Source organism: Octopus sinensis, linkage group LG19 (assembly GCF_006345805.1).
Source record: "Octopus sinensis linkage group LG19, ASM634580v1, whole genome shotgun sequence".
Classification (NCBI taxonomy): domain Eukaryota; kingdom Metazoa; phylum Mollusca; class Cephalopoda; order Octopoda; family Octopodidae; genus Octopus; species Octopus sinensis.
The window spans coordinates 40149227-40169428 of NC_043015.1; the positions used below are offsets into that span (position 1 = coordinate 40149227).

Sequence of the window (20202 nt, forward strand, 5' to 3'; positions counted from 1 at the left end):
ATTGACTTGGAGGGGTCGTTGTCAGTCATGCCCTGCATCATACCAACAAATTCAGGAGTTCTTTTCTTATCAAAACAATCAGTGAGTTTTCCAAACTGCCATACCTTCGTAATCACCATAAGAACTCATCCACCTCTTTCCGAATCCTCTGCACTGTCCTCAGATCGACACCCAAACACTCTGAAATGTTCGTTTGGAGCTTTTGGCATGAATGTCAAGGAGTACAGCATGTCGTTTCCAAATTTCTGGCAGAGTGAATTGTGTCATGGTGCTATTTTTCTCACAGACGGTGCCCAACTGACCCTACTATACTGTGTAGTCGACAAAATCAAAAACAAACAATGTGCATGCACAAAATAAGAAATATAAAATGTCAACAATTTACCCGTCACACCCTGTATATATAACTAGCAGTATCGCCCGCGTTGCTCAGGTTTGTAAGGGAAATACTATAAAGCATTTTTAGAGAGTTATAGCAAAAAATAGCAAAAAAATGGGAAAAAAATGATGGTAAATTTTTTTGAGAGTTAAAAAGGTGGAGTTGCGTCCCCTAACGGTCTGTGGTGGGTTTCTGATTCTCGATCCCAGTCGAATTTATCGATTTTTTTCAGAACTGGGGAAACTTTTCAAAATTTCCGCTGCGTTACTTTTGAATTATGACATTGGGCTATGTGTGTGTCAAGTTTCATCAGAATCGTTGAAAGCCGTGGTCAGAGTGAGGGTACGAGAAAACAGACACACAGAAAACGCACAGACAAACTGCCGTATATAGAGAGATATATCTAATATATATATAGTTGCCTTACTAGCACCTGTGCTGGTGGCATGTGTAAAAGGATTTGAGCGAGGTCGTTGCCAGTACCGTGAGACTGGTCCCCGTGCCGGTGGCACATAAAAAGCACCCACTACACTCTCGGAGTGGTTGGCGTTAGGAAGGGCATCCAGCTGTAGAAACTCTGCCAGATCAAGACTGGAGCCTGGTGCAGCCATCTGGTTCAACAGTCCTCAGTCAAAACCGTCGAACCCATGCTAGCATGGAAAGCGGACGTTAAACGACGACGACGATGATGATATATATATAGAGAGAGAGAGAGAGGTTGGGTAGAAGGAGATTTGACATAAGAAATCATTTAGTTCTTAGCAACAAGCTGACTTAACATTGAAGTGACTTAACATTGATCTCTGGGTTTGTCAACTTTTTTTTAAGGTAAAGAAAAGCAAGTTTTCATATCTTTTGTAACTGCTATTTTAACACATGTACAAAGAAAAGAAATTTACAATTATTTTAATCTATTACTTATAAATATCACATTTTATGTTATTTATTCTTTCATAAATCATGTTTATGGAATTCTGGTTTAAGGCACCCCCAAATAGCTTCATTCTTTTTCTTTCCTTTTTCTTTTTATTTTTTTAGTCTTTTACTTGTTTCTGTCATTTGTCTGTAGCTATGCTGGTGCACTGCCTTTAGTCAAACAAATTGACCCCAGGATTTATTCTTTGGAAGCGTAGAACATATTCTATCGGTCTCTTATGCTGGACTGTTAAGTTATGGGAACGTATATACACCAAAATTGGTTGTCAAGCAATCGTTGGCGGGGATAGACACAAATACATACATACATATATATATATATATATATATATATATATATATATGACAGGCTTCATTCAGTTTCTGTCTACCAAATACACTTAGAAGGCTTTGATCAGCCCAAGGCTATGGTAGAAAACACTCGCCCAGTGTGTCATGCAGTGGGACTGAACCCGGAACCATGTGGTTGGGAAGCAAGCTTCTTACCACACAGCCCATATAACTCCATATAAATTGTTTTTATATTTTGGAATTTTCAAAAAACTTTTATGAATTTGTCTTCAACTCATGGGAATTCATATGATTATGAAAAACAAATGACAAAAAAGAATTGTGTGTGATTTAAGGGTGATTTAGCTGTTATTTTTAGCACATCTCAGAACCACCTGATACCTTCTTCGTTTCTTTCTCACATGTATTGAATGTTTATCAATATTTTTCTCCCCACTAACTTCAAATTCCACTGAGGTCAACATTGTCTTTCATTCTTTCGGGGTCAATAAATTAAGTACCAGTTGCGTACTGGGGTCAAATTAATCAACTGGCCCCCGCCCCCAAAATTTCAGGCCTTGTGCCTAAAAGCAGAAAAGAATATATTCCTCCCCATAAATACATCTAATGGAATGATGATGCACCCAAGGGTGGCATTGAAGCCAAAAATTGTGACTGTCTGTACTTTAAACCCTGATTTATAAAAAGAACAAACACAAAAAAGGGGGCAAATGAAGGTAGAAGGTGGTCATGGTTTATATTTTGGGGAATTTTCAGAAAATTTTTGCATAGGCATAGGAGTGGCTGTGTGGTAAGTAGCTTGCTTGCCAACCACATGCTTCCGGGTTCAGTCCTACTGCATGGCATCTTGGGTAAATGTCTTCTACTATAGCCTCAGACCAACCAAAGTCTTTTGAGTGGATTTGGTAGACAGAAACTGAAAGAAGCCCGTCGTATATATGTATGTGTGTGTCTGTGTTTGTTACCCCAACATCGCTTGACAACCGATGCTGGTGTGTTTACATCCCCGTAATTTAGCAGTTCGGCAAAAGAGACCGGTAGAATAAGTCCTGGGGTCGATTTGCTCAACTAAAGGTGGTGCTCCAGCATGGCCACAGTCAAATGACTGAAACAAGTAAAGAGTAAATTTGTGTTCTATGCTCAGGAATTCATAGGATTATGCAAAAGAAAAAAAAACACCCAGATTTTTTATTTTTTAAAACCCCATAAATCATAAAAGTTCCCACTTTTTAAAAAGTTTTTGATGGACCCGGTTTCCTTCTCCAATGACAAGAGAAGTAAGCTGAATGCACCCTCTAGAAATGGCAGTCAACAAACTGTGAGATGGTCTTTAGGAAATTCCCTCCCTCTTTCTTTGCTCCATCAACAGCATAGAAAGAATATGGTTACATTTTTATTTAATCCACAGTAAGGGTTTGTAATGCTCAGAATTAATTCTGTTCCTGAAATCTCTTTTTCTTTCTATGAAGTTTGGGTTGATTTTGAGGAAGATTTAGCTGTTATTTCTTGCTGGCCAAACAACTATGTAAAAGTCACTATTCATGGTTTGTGTGGATGCCATCATTGTTAGCTTTGCTCCAGCTGGGCTATGGTCAGTAAGGCACGTGGTCCAGAATAACACATACACACTGACCACTCTGTACACATAAACACACAAGCTGTGAACGAGGGGGTGGGGGTTCACACCTGTTGTTGTTTAGCCCCAGGTCAGTACTATGATCAAGTTATGATCATCCCTTCTTGTATTTGGAGGTGACCTTCCTTGTGGTTGTTTAGTCCAAACTTAGCCCTAGTCTGATGCACCTGTGATCAGAAGTATATCTAGGAGTACATCATCTACTGTCTCCTTAAGTTTAAAGAATGTCGCACATCTGGCCATGTGTGTGTGTGTGGTTACCTATGTATGTGTGTATGTGTCTTGCTGATTGTGTATGTACATATGTGTATATGTATTACCTGTGTGTGTGTTTGGAAGGTAGATAAGTGTTTAATATTATGATAAAAATAAAACAAGAGCGCTCAGAGAGAGCGCAAACCTCCGCCAAGGCAACATCAAGGTCCTCTCAACAATTATCCAGAGATAATTTTTTAAATGAGAATATCTGAAATAAACTCGACTGCTCTCACAAACGAGAATAGTAAAAATGAATCTGACTGCTCTCAAAAATTAAGTAAAAAAACGGGAAAATAATCCAGAATCCTTGTCCGATACCAGATCGACCCCAAAATCTAGTCACTTCATGCTAGTCTCTAGGCCAAACATCTCTGAAAGTTTCATCCGAATCCATTCTGCGGTTCTTGAGATATCTTGTCCACGGACAAACAGACAAACTCAACTAAAAACAACACCTCCGCCTTCGCTAAGGTGGAGGTAATAAAGGAAATATGAATCTCCATCGGTTTCAACGATGAGCATGTACTTGTTTGATCATAAGACCTGCCTCCTCATTGAATTAGCATATAAGTGGCTGAGTACACCACCAACACTTGTACCTGTGACAAAAAATTTTCAGGTAGACTTTGTGTGACTGTACAATGAGGCTAGATTTTTATGTAGGTGTGTTTATGTATGTGTATGTAAATATATCTGTGTGTGTGTGTGTGTGTGTGTGTGTGTGTGTGAGAGAGAGAGAGAGAGTCTGTATACACGTGTGTGTGTGTTTTTAAGTTTTACACCCTGCAGGCTTCATTAGGCTTCTACACAGTTTCTATTTCCCCAGTTTCATTCCAAAGACTTGAGTCACCTGAAGGCTCAGGTAAAGATACCTGGCCCCATGTGCCATTCTGTGGTATTGAACCCCAGCAATCCAGTGATCGCCAAGTGAACACTTTAATCATTCAACCTGTCTCCATCCACAAATTTCCCTGCCCCCACCCCTATTTTTCATAGAGATTTCGAATAATTTTCCTTTGAAGTCCCATTCTTCATGAGAGAGGAACAGGGTAGTCCTTTTTGGGTTTTTTTTCATTTTTCATATTTTCCCTTATTTCGTACAAAAGAAATGATGACCGTAAGAAAACAATTTTTTCCCTAAAATTTCCTTCGTTCAAAAAAGGAGCTTCTATGTGGCCGCTCACCATGCTAGAAATAGCAGCCTAATTTCTTTTAAAAACAAAAACAGAAAAAAAGATACAAACTTTTATAAACATCAAGATTGATCTGTGCCTAAACTAGAGGACTACCACTAACAACAACAACAGTGACAGCAACAACGACAACATCATTGACACTTAAAATGTCACCAAAACAGTGGCCATCACCCATATCGGTTAAACCCTACTTAACCAGTCACCTTCTGTTTCTTCACAAACTTATCACAGGCAAATGTCAAATGTATTATTGTTTTTATCTTCATGTTACACCACTTGACTCGCCACCCCCACCCCCCAGGGCCCCACTCACCCACCACAACAGGCCACCACCACCATCACCCTACAAAACTGTCTGGTATCTCTCTCCAAGCCGCAAGTAGCGCACCGCACCATGGTTCCCAGCTCCTAACATGCCATTCACTGATAAACTTCCTTCTCCATAATCACCAGCTCAGGGCATACATTCACCCACATACATGTACCTATATACACACACTCACATTCACACCCACATGTACACATACACATGCATACATGTATATATACACACACATACACATACATACACATACATACACATACAAACACACACACACACATTCACATGCACACCCAAATATACACACATGTACACATACATATACATACATATATACACACATGTACACATACACCCTCACACACATATGCACACATACACACACTGTACAAAAAATATGGTCATGTTTTCACGATATCTGTCTACCATCTGGTAGGTTGTGAGTTCAATTCCAGGTTAGATTTTAGGTTATGGCCCTCAGCTGAGCATTAAAATTTTTACAAGTTTTTTTCTGCTAAAACAAAATGACTGAGAGAGTTCCAATATGGTGGATTGTTATCTTATCCAGGAGCGTCATGTTTCTTCTCTATAATATTACTGAAACCAGTGGTCAACATCTGTTTGCGTGTGAAGTTATCCCTGTTGTTGTTTGTCCACTGGTCATCCGTCCCTGAGCCAGCAGACATATGATCAAAGACGTTCCGAATGTGACCATTCCATCTTTAGTCAGATATAATGATATATCTAAGACTACATTATCTTATGTGTACTCTAAGGTTTAAGACAGTTGGATGCGACCTGAGGGAAGTGTGACTGTTATTACATCAACCCTAGTGCATAACTGGTACTTACTTAATTGATCCCGAAAGGATGAAAGGCTAAGGCAAAATCGACCTCAGCAGAATTTGAACCCAGAACGTAACGGCAGATGAAATACCGCTAAGCATTTCACCTGGCATGCTAACAATTCTGCCAGCTCGCCGCCTTAATAATAATAATAATAATAATAATAATAATATTCTGCCAGCTCGCTGCCTTCTTACATAATATACATGTTGTGCCCAAGTGGAATTTGAACTCTGTACTAAAAGGGTTGGATCTAAATACTACCAGTCATTTTGTCAACTATTTCCTTGATTCTGCCAAATGATGCCATTAACATTAAAAAAAAAACCCATCAAACTAACACTAAAATCTCTTTAAAGTCACTCCACCTGCTAGAAACTGCAGCTAAATCTCCTCCATATCACACCAACCATTTAAAAGAAGAGGAAAAGACACATTGCAAACTGCAGTCTTAAATACTCTATATTTAGGAGGGATGGCCACTAATGAAACATTTGTTCTCATAAATCTGCTCTGTCACAAGTGACTCGGGGCTAAATAACTACAACTTGCAAAATATGTTAATTGTTACTTTCATTAATTAAAACTCTTAATTAATTTTTAATTACATAAATTAGAGACTGTAAATAGCCTATAACTGTAATTTCTCCTTTATCAAAACACAAATCAGCTTCATGTTTTTCTTTCTTCCCCCTCACCTTTTCTCACAGTCACATGACATCTCTAGTCACATGACATCTCTAGTCACATGACATCTCTAGTCACATGACATCTCTAGTCACATGATGTCTTTAATCACATAACTATACAACCTTTCCAGAAATGATATAACCTCGTTATTTTCATTAACGAGAGTAGATTTACCGATAGATATCCATTCTTAGGTTGCTGTAGGGTTGGACTTGTTGAGGAGATAATATCACTGGACTACCTGCTCGTAGGTCATGAGTTCAAACTCAACATGCATCCAATGTAAGCAGCATTGTATAACAAAACACTGGTTAGTTTTCAGTGCTCCTACTGCTTACATTAGCATATTTTACCTGAATGTACTTCTGGCTTAATAGAAGTGGGATTGTAGTAGATATTATTGTAATGGTATAGTAACCGTAGGTCTTAACAGAGCAGACCAAAGATTATAGCTGTTCCATCTATGACCATCTCATCTATTTTGTATATCCAACATTACATTATCCGATGTAGCCTGTTTTTTTTTTTAAGATAGATCTGATTTTAAACAGATTTGAGTGATATTTCTAGTAAATTGAGCTGCTACATAGAGGCTCTCTTACATATGCTTAGATGGACTTTACCTCAGAGATTCAACAGTGACCGTCGAATAGTATCACATTAAAGTCATGAAGAATGTGTGTCAAGGACACATTGGTGCATCGTCGAATACAACAATTAGCTAATGTCAGTAAGAGTGACACCATCACACTAATGACTTGGTACAGATTGATTGTAGATTGTAGATTGTAGATTGTAGAAATAACTGGCTGTGTGGTAAGTAGCTTGCTTACCAACCACATGGTTCTGGGTTCAGTCTCACTGCGTGGCACCTTGGGCAAGTGTCTTCTACTGTAGCCTCAGGCCGACCAAAGCTTTGTGAGTGGATTTGGTAGACGGAAACTGAAAGAAACCCATCGTATATATGTATGTGTGTGTATATATATATATATATATATATATATATGTGTGTGTGTTGTGTGTGTATATGTGTGTGTGTGTGTGTATGTATATGTGTGTGTGTGTATATATGTGTGTGTATATATGTGTGTGTGTGTATATATAAATATATATGTGTGTGTGTGTGTATGTTTGTGTGTCTGTGTTTGTCCCAACCAACATCGCTTGACAACCGATGCTGGTGTGTTTATGTCCCCGTAACTTAGCGGTTCGGCAAAAAAGACCGCTAGAATAAGTACTGGGCTTACAAAGAATAAGTCCTGACGTCGATTTGCTCGACTAAAGGTGGTGCTTCAGCATGGCCGCAGTCAAATGACTGAAACAAGTAAAAGATTAAAGAGTATTCGTTATTTTTCTCAACTGCTAAACAACTCTTATAAACAACATGATTACCAAAAGTTGTCTCTATAATGTTTTTTTTTATTATCAATATATATTCCTTGTATTATTGTACTTGCAATGAAGTGACATAAAAATTCCAAACATAAATCAAAGAATACAGGATTAGCAGAAGAATTATAAACCTAATATCTTAATCCATGTGTACCAGTTCAAGTCAGGTATAGATTACCAGATTGCTGTAGTTATGTAATTATTTTTTACCTGACTATGAATACAATTAAGTGACTGAATTCCATTGAGTGTTTCTAGAGTGTCTGCCATGCTTACCAAAAGAAAATATTGAAGTCTTGAACCGTTCTGATTCATCATGAACTGTGTATATAAGAATAAAGACAAATTTGAATGTGGAAAAACTAGCCAAAGACTATGTTGGGAAAAAAAGAAAATAGTTAATTATAACTAGCAGAACCGATGGGAATTCCACATAGTATTTTTCTTCATTCTATTTTTCTATAGAATTTCATCGCAGTCATCATCATCATCGTTTAACGTCCGCTTTCCATGCTAGCATGGGTTGGACGATTTGACTGTGGGCTGGCAAACCAGATGGCTGCACCAGGCTCCAGTCTTGATCTGGCAGAGTTTCTACAGCTGGATGTCCTTCCTAATGCCAACCACTCCGAGAGTGTAGTGGGTGCTTTTACGTGCCACCGGCACGGGGCCAGTCAGGTGGTACTGGCAACAACCTCACTCAAATGGTGTTTTTTACGTGCCACCTGCTAACCAACCACATGGTTCCGAGTTCAGTCCCACCACGTGGCACCTTGAGCAAGTGTCTTCTACTATAGCCTCAGGCCAACCAAAGCCTTGTGAGTGGATTTGGTAGATGGAAACTGAAAGAAACCCATCGTATATATGTATATGTATATATATGTGTGTATATGTTTGTGTGTCTGTGTTTGTCCCCCCACCATCGCTTGACAAACAATGCTGGTGTGTTTACGTCCCCGTAGCTTAGCAGTTCAGCAAAAGAGACTGATAGAATAAGTAGTAGGCTTACAAAGAATAAGTCCTGGGCTCGATTTGCTCGACTAAAGGTGGTGCTCCAACATGGCCGCAGTCAAATGACTGAAACAAGTAAAAGAGTAAAAGAGTAAGGCAGCATGCTGGCAGAAACGTTAGCATGCCGGGCAAAATGCTTAGACGGTATTTCATCTGTCTTTACATTCTGTGTTCAAATTCCGCCGAGGTCAACTTTGCTTTTCAACCTTTCGAGGTTGATAAATTAAGTACCAGTTCTGTACTAGGGTGAATCTAACCGACTGGCCCTCTCCCCCAAAATTTCAGGCCTTGTGCCTAGACTAGAAAAGAATATAAATGTTATATGTAATATCATATTATATGTATATTATTGTGTTATATGTAATATAGCATTATGTAATATAGCATTATATTTAATCTTGTTGTGATGTCTGACCTGGGGTGGGCCTAAAAGAAAACTGACTGTTTAATCTAATTATTTTACACTCAACACTTACGTCTTATTGTTTGTCACTTAGATAATAGAATGGTGAAAAGTGTTGCCTTGTCAGGCTATGATTAGGGTATTTGTTGGTCATAATCTGGCCCTGGCTGTAATTGATGTGAGCTTACATTAACTGAGAAAGAAAACCTTGTCACGATTTTAGTCCACTGACTGCTCAATTGTCAGGCTATCAATAACACTGGCCACACCCTGGTGGAAAACTACCCTTTCAAGTTGATTGATAACAATATCAATAACAGTTCAAACACCTCATTAGTTCAATAGTTTCATCATGATGTTGTTGTTGTTGTTTAGCCCCAGGTCAGTCTGGAGTTAAGCAACCACTTTTTCAGCAACGAACATTTAACAAGTTTAAGGAACATTTTTCCATTTTCCCTTCTTATTTCCTTATTTAGTATGACCACAGTGAAGGCGCCATGGCTCAATGGTTAGAGCGTCAAGCTTACGATCATGAGGTTGTGAGCTCAAATCCCGGACCGGGCTGCATATTGTGTTCTTGAGCAAGACACTTTATTTCACGTTGCTCCAGTTCTACTCAGCCTTAGAAACGAGTTACGACATCACAGGTGCCAAGCTGTATCGGCCTTTGCCTTTCCCTTGGATAACACTGGTGGCGTGGAGAAGGGAGGCCGGTATGCATGGGCGACTACTGGTCTTCCATAAACAACCTTGCCTGGACTTCTGCCTCAGAAGAAAACTTTCTAGGTGCAATCCCATGGTCTGTGTCGTGACCGAAGGGGGTCTCAGTATGACCACAGCAGACACTCCTGGCTAGTTTACAGTAAATATTTAATAAGTTTGTCGTAATTTATAATTATAAGTAAATATTCCAGCAAAGATTGTTTGATAAACAGAATCCATTTATATTTAGCATTTGGAATGTAGCTTGGCCAATGAATAGACAGAATATAAATGCAAGAAGTTAAAACAACAAACAGTCTGTCAACACTTTCTTCATCTTCCATGTTGTTATGAATAATCAGAAGTAAACATTTCAATAAAGTTAGTTTAATAAATATAATTCTGTATTTGGAATGTAATTTTGGCCAATGAAAAGACTGAATGTAAATGAAAGAAAAACAACGAATGCTTTGTCAACATTTTCTTCGTCTTACATGGAAGTATTTCTTCCTAAAGAGAGAATTCACCGTACTAAGTCAACATGTGGCAGGATCTTGCGTATGTAATAGGAGTTGAAAAACTAACAATGAGCTGTGATTATCTACGCAATTAGGAAATAAAAACTTTCTCTAGGGGTGTTTAAAATCTCAAGAAAAGAAAAATAAGGAAGAAATAACTCCAGTAAGTTCAGATGATTGAAATTTTTGGAAAATTTAGAGGATGCTGATGGAATGGATTTTTGTCTTTCAGACATGACAATTCTGCTTTTTAATCAAATGTAGTGAGTTCTATTCTGGAAAGATGTTTGGTAATTAAAGAAATTAAGTTTTGGAATGCATCTGAAAACAAAGAATTTAAATCTTGTATCGTAAAGTGGGTCCTAAAAAAAATTATATGTTTTGATGCCTACTATCCCTGTTTCAGAAGAATAGACACTGCCCTCCTCTTGATGACAGCTGAGTAGCTAGGAATTAATCCAAGCACTGTTCATCAAAGAAGCTGGCATTCCTCAACTCGGTTCATGTTCTATTATGTCTGTTTATTTATTCTAAGGAAATGGTTAGCAAGAAGGATCTTTTTGGTTTGAACGGTAGTTTTTTCTAGCGGTGTCATATGAAATTGTCACCCATAATTATGACCCTAGTATCAACATTTCAATCTATTTTAGGGTTAGGGTTAGGGGTGGAGGGAAGGGTATCTTTTTTTCTTCACAAATGTAAATAAACCCAATCTGTTTCTTAAACGAGGGACATATTCATACGGCACAGAATGTTGTTTACCTCAATGGACGTCAGTGATTGGTTGAAATTGCAGAAATTGAAGAAAAAAAAACAACAAATATCTTACAAACTATAAAATTTTCTCAATAAAGCCAAGAGAAAAAGATGTTTTATAAACACATTCTACCAGTATACGAAGTTTAGAATCTTTTAGTTACCTAGAAATTATGTTAAAAACTGCCGTTCAAACCGAAAAGATCCAGCAAGAAATATCTACGTCTACGATATACATTCAAAAGCAAAATCAGAATCCAATTGTATTTTTACAAAAATGTACCTTCCATTAAAAACAACAAGAAAACAGGTAAAGTTGGTTTAAAAAAAACAAAAATAGCCTACTTAAAACTGGTTGACATATCTGCGTGTTTGGCTAGCTTTTAAAAATACCTAGAATCAGATGCTCACTGAAGCATATTGGCCTAGCGATTCCAGTGTGTTCTACTATTAAGCTGTATAAAGTCTTCTTTTATGTGTAGAAAAAATGCAGGTGTGGTATTTAGAAAGCAGCCGCAGCCTGTTTTGCAAGCTCTGGCAATATTTAAGCTCCACGTCCAGTGATTCGTTTACACAGAAATAGGAAAATGTCGAGATTGCATGTCATAGGTTTTGTTTCTAAAAACCAGTTTTCCAGCCGTATTTATTATTAATGTCTGATTTGAAACTAGGGATAACACCGCTTCTAGTTTATAGTGGTGAGATACCTGCGTTGCAGAATGACAAGGCTTGTTTATGGCTCCATCACTCCGTGATCAATAATGTGAGTACCAGTTACATACTGGTGTCAATTCAATGGATCGTGTAACCCTCTTAAAAATTTAAATAACATGCAAGGGAAATAACTGAAGTCGATCAGTGTCAAGAATTTGGGATGATGATGATGATGATTGAATGACATACAAAAATTTATCAATGAATTGGTCGTGGCCGTTGCCAGCCTCGACTGGCACCTGTGCAGGTGGCACGTAAAAAGCACTCACTACACTCATGGAGTGGTTGGCGTTATGAAGGGCATCCAGCAGTAGAAACACTGCCAGATCAGACTGGAGCCTGGTGCAGCCTTCTGGCTTCCCAGATCCCCGGTCAAACCGTCCAACCCATGCTAGCATGGAAAACGGACGTTAAACGATAATGATGATGATGAATTGAAATTTCTCCTCCATTTAAGAAAATAAACAAAATTTAACAACTTTCAGAGAAAAAGAGACGATAATTTTAAGTGATTAAGGTTTAATTTCACTAAATTAATTTACATCCTGGGTAGAAAATCTGATTCTTGCAGACTAGCAAGGGGCAGACAATTAGTGACATGCTTTAGTGTTATTAAACCTCATTAGTTTTAGCATAATCTACTATTGTAATCAATTGATAAAGGATTTTAAAATTTTGTATTGTAGTGATTGATATAAGAAATAGGGTATTATGAAAAATTCTTCAATAGGGCCAATAGCATGAAATTATTTCCTTTCAGCATTCAGATTACTCTGTCAAATATAATGATTATTTATTCTCATTGTTTTCAATAGATCATGCTTTATCTTGTAGATTCAAGATTTCAATGGTACTTTTTCATATTTTTAGAATGACATTGTAGGGTAGGTGTGAGAGGCTGGATCAGGTCAGTTTTAACATAAAACGGGTAGAATACCTGGGCCAGATATGGCCAGATTAAATGCTAAAGAGTTTAATAATGCAGAAGTAATTATCCAATGTGGGAACATACAGGTTGGTCATGGATGGAATACTTTTGATTGTAGATGTACTTGGTTAGAGCCTTCTCAGGGCAGGACAACCACCACCACAACAACAGGTACCACTCCTCTGTTATCTCAGTCTAGGAGGTCAACGATGGGAACAACCACCTACATGATATATAGAAACCTTAAGAATTCCTCTGACTTATCAAATGTCAGAATTTACAGACATTGTCTACCCACGCTTATCTGGAATGAGTCATCTGTATTTATAATATATAAATTAATGAATATAAACGTATTTTACTATGCTTGCTTGATTAAATACAAGAAAATATATATTTCACAGTGGATAACTCAAATAGATATTAATGTCATATATACACCATAGAAGTGAAAGACATGGTGATGGCGGTGGTGATGGTGACGGTGGTGGTGGTGGTGTATGACTGTGTATGTATACCACATACACACTCATATACATACATACAATACAAAACCACAGACACACACACATTAAAGTGTGTTTTTCTTTTTCTTTTTCTTTTCTTTTACTTGTCTCAGTCATTTGACTGTGGTCATGCTGCAGCTCTGCCTTTAGTCAAATCAAATCGACCCCAGGACTTATTCTTTTGTAAGTCTAGTACTTATACTATCAGTCTCTTTTGCCGATCCGCTAAGTTACGGGGACCTAAACACTCCAGCATCGGTTGTCAAGCGATGTTGGGGGTACAAACACAGATGCACAACATACACACACACACACACACACACACACACACACACACACACACACACACACACACATATATATATATATATATACATATATACAACGGACTTCTTTCAGTTTCTGTCTATCAAATCCACTCATAAGGCTTTGGTCAGCCCGAGGCTATAGTAGAAAACACTTGCCCAAGGTGCCACGCAGTGGGACTGAACCCGGAACCATGTGGTGGGTAAGCAAGCTACTTACCGCACAGCCATTCCTGCACCTATGTATTCTCTCTCTTTCTCTTTTCTCTTTTACTTGTTTCAGTCATTTGACTGCAGCCATGCTGGAGCACCGCCTTTAGTCAAGCAAATCGACCCCGGGACTTATTCTTTGTAAGCCCAGTACTTATTCTATCGGTCTCTTTTTGCCGAACCGCTAAGTGACAGGGACGTAAACACACCAGCATCGGTTGTCAAGCAATGCTAGGGGGACAAACACAGACACACAAACACACATACATATATATATATACATATATATACGACAGGCTTCTTTCAATCCACTCACAAGGCATTGGTCGGCCCGGGGCTATAGCAGAAGACACTTGCCCAAGATGCCACGCAGTGGGACTGAACCCGGAACCATGAGGTTGGTTAGCAAGCTACATACCAGACAGCCACTCCTGCGCCTATATATATGTATATATATATATATATATGTATAGGGTCATTTCATCATGTTGAACCATTCATTAATCCCTACACATTTTTTCTCCCTCCATTTTTTCGTTCTCTCTTCGTTTTTTCATTCTCTCTCCATTTTTTGACTCCCAATCCTTTCTGACAAAGAGCATAGGCTCGAAACATCAAAGACTTTTCCATTCTTCCCAAGCGTTAAATAAATACACCTGTTTGTTGTTTTTTCACCTGTCTTCATCTTTTGTTTTCTGTAAATTTGAAGTATATGTATATATATATATATATATATATATATATATACATATATATATAAGGCAAAAATGCTGGAGAATTGGTATATACCATGTGGCAAAATTATGAAGTGAAAATTTGGGGTAAACATATATAAAAAAAGGGGAAGTGAAATGCCTTCATTTCACATAGTTTTAATCTTTTTTTTTTTTTTGTGTTCCACATATTTTCACTACATGTATATATATAAATTCTTAATTATATTAGGGGAAGTAAAAAAAAAACCCCACTTAACCACTAATCTCACTGAAAATATGTAATGGACTAACAGAAATAAGGGACAAAACGAGTGGAATTTGTCATATCTCAACTAAAAAGCTATATATAATCGGCCCCTTTGCTATTATTCCTAGGGCCCTTATAACAACAGGTATCGTTTTAGCCTTGAGGTTCCACATTTTGCTAATTTCTATTTCCAGATCTTTATATTTGCTCAGTTTTTGGTAGGTCTTGACAGATACCTTTATATCGATTGGGACAGTCGTATCAATGTGGAGGCATGATTTTTATTATTATTATTATTATTATTATTATTATTATTATTAAATGCAGTGAGCTGGCAGAATCTTTATGGCATGCTGGAGGAAATGTTTATCGGTATTTCTTCTGGTTTATCGGTATTTTGGGTTTAAATTCCAAAGAGACTGACTTTACTTTTTATCCTCTCAGGGTCATTAAATCAAATATCACTTCAGCCCTGGGGTTAATGCAACGAATTGTCCCATACCTATCAATTTCAGGTTTTGTACCTATAAGAGATATTATTATTATTATTATTATTATTGTTGTTGTTGTTTTCATGATCGCCATCTTGGCATTCATATTATATCTACTTCTGTCTAGTTTTCTTTAAACTCAGCGAAGCAATATTATTTTTATTGAATACAAAACCAAATGACCCAGTCTTCAACAATGACATCTAAGACATATAATCTACAATATATAAATATATGGGTGGTGACGTATTGAATGTATGAAATATTAAAAAGCTAACAGAGTATAAAAACATACAGTGTGACTGTAAATACTCTCCTCAATTTCAAAGTAAGGTAAAAGCAGTGAGCTGGCAGAATCATTAGCACGCCAGGCGAAATGCTTAGCGGTATTTTGTCTGCCATTACGTTCTGAGTTCAAATTCTGCCGAGGTCGACTTTGCCTTTTATCCTTTCGGGGTCAATAAATTAAGTACCAGTTACGCACTGGGGTCGATATAATCGACTTAATCCGTTTGTCTGTCCTTGTTTGTCCTCTCTGTGTTTAGCTCCTTGTGGGTAGTAAAGAAATAGGTATTTTGTCTGCCGCTATGTTCTGAGTTCAAATTCAGCCAAGGTCAACTTTTCCTTTCGTCCTTTCGGGGTCAATAAATTAAGTACCAGTTATGCACTGGGGTTGATGTAATCGACTTAATCCGTTTTGTCTGTCCTTGCTTGTCCCTTCTGTGTTTAGCCCCTTGTGGGTAGTAAAGAAACAGGTATTTCGTCTGCCGCTATGTTCTGAGTTCAAATTCCATCGAGATCAACTTTGCTTTTCATCATTTTGTGGTTGATAAATTAAGTACCAGTTGAGTACTGGGGTTGATTTAATTGACTTGCCTTTTCCCTCAAAATTTCAGGCCCAGTGCCTATAGTAGGAGAGATTATTATCTTATGGTTGTGAGCTGGCAGAGTTGTTAGCGTAGTGGATAAAATGCATAGTAGTATTTATTCTGTCTTTACATTCTGAGTTCAAATTCCACCAAGGTCGACTTTGCCTTTCATCTTTTTGGGGTTGATGAAATAAGTACAAGTCAAGTACAGGGATCAGTGAAATAAGTGCCAGTTTTCATTTTTTTTTTTCTGGGAAAGCAAGGGAGCTAATTCCACATATCTCAAACAAATGCATCATGAATATTCTGATCAGAAAAGTGAAATAATATAACCACAAGGTATTTGGGATTTTTTTTTTTTTTTTTTTTTTTTTTTAACTTTCTTATCCCACATTTTACTCTGTTACATTTAGAAAAACTCAGAGTATCAAACATGCTGACAGCCATTTTAATACGTAATGAAATATCTTGTTATCCCATCATGCTTAGCGTTAAACTCTAGTTCCTGTATTTTGGTAACCATCTATTATCGGTATGCGTTGGATGGAATTATTCTTTAGCTCCAGGACCACACTGATCTACCAGGCCAATGAGGAAAGGCTTTCCAGCCATGACCATCAGTCCTTTTTCAAGAGTATACAAATGGCCTGTATTATCAAATGTATCCTTCACTTTTACAAAATAGTAAGATACGTAAAAAAGCACCATCTTAACGTGGCCGATGCCAGCACTGCCTCGACTGGCTTCTGTGCTGGTGGCACGTAAAAAGCACCAATTGATCATGGCCGCTGCCAGCCTCCCCTGGCACCTGTACCACTGGCACGTAAAAAGTACCCACTACACTCACGGAGTGGTTGGCGTTAGGAAGGGCATCCAGCTGTAGAAACACTGCCAGATCAGACTGGAGCCTGGTGCAGCCTTCTGGCTTCCCAGACCTCGGTTGAACCGTCCAACCCATGCTAGCATGGAAAACGGACGTTAAACGATGATGATGATTTTAAGAAGATTTGGTTTCTATTTCTAGCAAGTCAAACAAGCACTTAGAGACTCCCCTGGAAGATTGTAGTAGTGACGGTGGTGTGTAGTTCTTATTTTGCAGATGCATGATCAAAGACATTCCAACTGACATCATTCGCCCGTTTTTGAATAATTAGATTTCTATCATCTTAGGTGTACAAACTTATTTTTAAGGCATTGGGGTATTGAGATGTGATATGAAAGAGATTGGCTGCTATTTTTAACAGATCAAATAACTAGGATTTTATCTTTAAATGTGATAAGCTATGAATAAACCCTAACCCAGAGGGAATGAAAAAATTCCTGAGTAGGTAGACTGAAATTCTTTCAAAAGGTCCATCAATTTTATTCAAAACTGACTTCATCTTCATCTTCTTCTTCTTTGTCATCTTCTTCTTTTTCTTCTTTTTCTTCTTTTTCTTCTTCTCCTCTTTCTTTTTCTCCTTCTCCTTTTTTTTCTTCTTCTCCTCTCTTTCCCCTCCTCCTTCTTGAGGTAAAGAGGACTCTCACAGAAGTTCTATTTAATTTCTTTCTAATGCCTCTTTTTTAAAAATTATTCTAAATGGATCTCCACCAGTTTCAATGATTTCCATCAATTCAATCATTGAATGAGCATATAAATGGCTGAGTATTCCAGATACACTTCTTAATGTAACCTTCAAGCAGAATCAGTATGATACTTGGCTCTTTGTTTTATGGAAACAATCCACTAAACAGGCTTCCACACAGTTTCCATCACAAAATTTGAGTTGATCTGTGTCTGTCATAAAAGACACCCAAGATGCCATACTGGGGGATTGAACCCAGGAACTCTTAGAGCAAACATCTAAACTACTTAACCATACCTACATCTTTCAAATAAAGCTATTTCAAAGTTTTTTTTCATCTCATGTGGCCCTTTTCTGGCTCTTTTTTTCGTTGTTTTACATTTAACAAATTCGTCTTGTCTCAAATGTGAGCAATTCTTTCCTTAAACACTTTTTGGTACCTAAAGGGACAGAGGTCTGGGAAAGAACCTGGACACCCAGAACTCAAATCTTGTATTGGCATGTAGCTGGAGTCAGCATGTTAACCCTTTCAAGGGAGCCAATTGTTGATAGCCCGATGTAACCATAGCAATTACATCTACAACCATCCCTACACACTGTCATGATCTCTCTACAAAACCAGCCTTGTGACACAGCTACCCACAGACGCCTAGATACCATTCTCTCTCCTTCTTTGAACAGAACAACAGAGACCCACACCTAAAACACAACCACTGCATTGAATAACCTCGTTGCCATGGTACCGTGCTGACCTCATTTATTCCTCCAGAGATCAAGACCACATAAAGCATATATCGTTTAGTGTGTGTATTAAACCGACTGCTTTCTGGCTTTCTTCTTTTTGACAATTCATAACTGAGTGGGTGTCAGAAGTGGGACATGGCTGATCGCTGATGTGGTTGGTTGGTTGGTATTTTCGACAAATATTTCACTTGTAGCTGAATTTTTCTCTCTTAACCTATTTGTATTCATATTTCCCCATCGAATTCAAAGCTTATTCTGTTGTGTCTGGGGAGAGTCATGTTCTTTTTGTGCCTTATAATTTAACACACTCACTGATAAAATTTTCACTTTTTCTTATTTTTATTGTCCTAAAATTTCCACTTTTTTCTTATTTTTATTGTCCTAAAATTTCCACTTTTTTCTTATTTATATTGTCCTAGAATTTCCCCTTTTTCTTATTTTTATTGTCCTAAATTTCCACTTTTTTTCTTTTTTGTTCTAAAATTTCCCCATTTTTCTTATTTTCATTGTCCTAAAATTTCCACTTTTTTCTTATTTTTATTGTCCTAAAATTTCCACTTTTTTTCTTATTTTTATTGTCCTAAAATTTCCACTTATTTCTTATTTTTATTGTCCTAAAATTTTCGTTGCATCTTGCAACCTTTTCAATAGTTTTGACTATTGCAAGATGCAACGAAAATTTTAGGAAAATAAAAATAAGAAAAACGTGAAAATTTTACCGGTGAGTGTGTTACATAATAAGGTACAAAAAGAAAATGACTCTCCCCAGACACAATAGAATATGCTTCAACACACAAACTCATATAAAGAATCTTGCAAACCAAATCCAAACTTATTGTTTTCAATTAATCATGCATTATCTGATAGCTTTGAGAGTTCAGTGACGTTATTGTTTATTTGTAGAGAGATATTGTAGGGTAGGTGTGAGAGGCAGGATCTGGCTAGTTTGGACATAAAACAAAAAACAATATTTTGGTTGAGTGTGGCAAGTTTAATAGCTAAAGTATTTTTATTTTTATTATTTTATTCTTTTTTTGTGGTAGTGACACATTTACGTAATCAGAATTTTGCATGTAAAAATAACCAACCCAACTCAGTGGGGTGGTCATATTGACACTTCTTGATGCTATATGACTAACCCTGCTTTGAGTAGCCTATCTACAGCTCAGTTAGTAAGTGAGTTTTACAGAACAACATGTAGGACCTGCTTCTGAAGGGCTTTGTTTGTTATTATTAGGGACCCAAATCAGTCTTGACTTTGCAGACCTCTGTTTAAGGATATTTCACATGTGACTATCAGGTGTCTTCGCCAGATACAATCTTCACATAGTTGCTTGACCAGCTAGAACTAACAGCCAAAGTCATCTTAAATTACACCTTCCCGTGTTTTAAAAAAAATAGTACTGATTGTGGTAATGATGGTGATGGTGATGGTGATGATGGCCTTGGTGAGAACGATGGAGATGCTGGCTTCCCAACAGCATAATTAGGAGATGGCATCCAAGACAAGAGTTTAAAGTTTCAATTTCTGAACAGCCTCGTTGTTATTCCATGTTGACATGGGTTGAACA

The 20202-nt window shown here is 37.6% G+C and overlaps 1 protein-coding gene across 5 annotated transcripts in view; it reads left to right on the plus strand.

Annotated features, from left to right (window-relative positions):
- Positions 1–20202, plus strand: part of LOC115222110 (anoctamin-4) — a 132565-nt gene that overhangs the window by 9406 nt on the left and 102957 nt on the right. Inside the window, exons 1-2 of one of the 5 annotated variants that reach the window (XM_036511329.1) lie at positions 2837–2842; positions 9099–9101. The exons of the other annotated variants lie outside the window; for them this stretch is intronic. The gene's annotated coding sequence lies outside the window, so the exon portion shown is untranslated. Of the gene's footprint in view, positions 1–2836; positions 2843–9098; positions 9102–20202 lie in introns of those variants that run through there. 5 annotated transcript variants of the gene reach the window in all.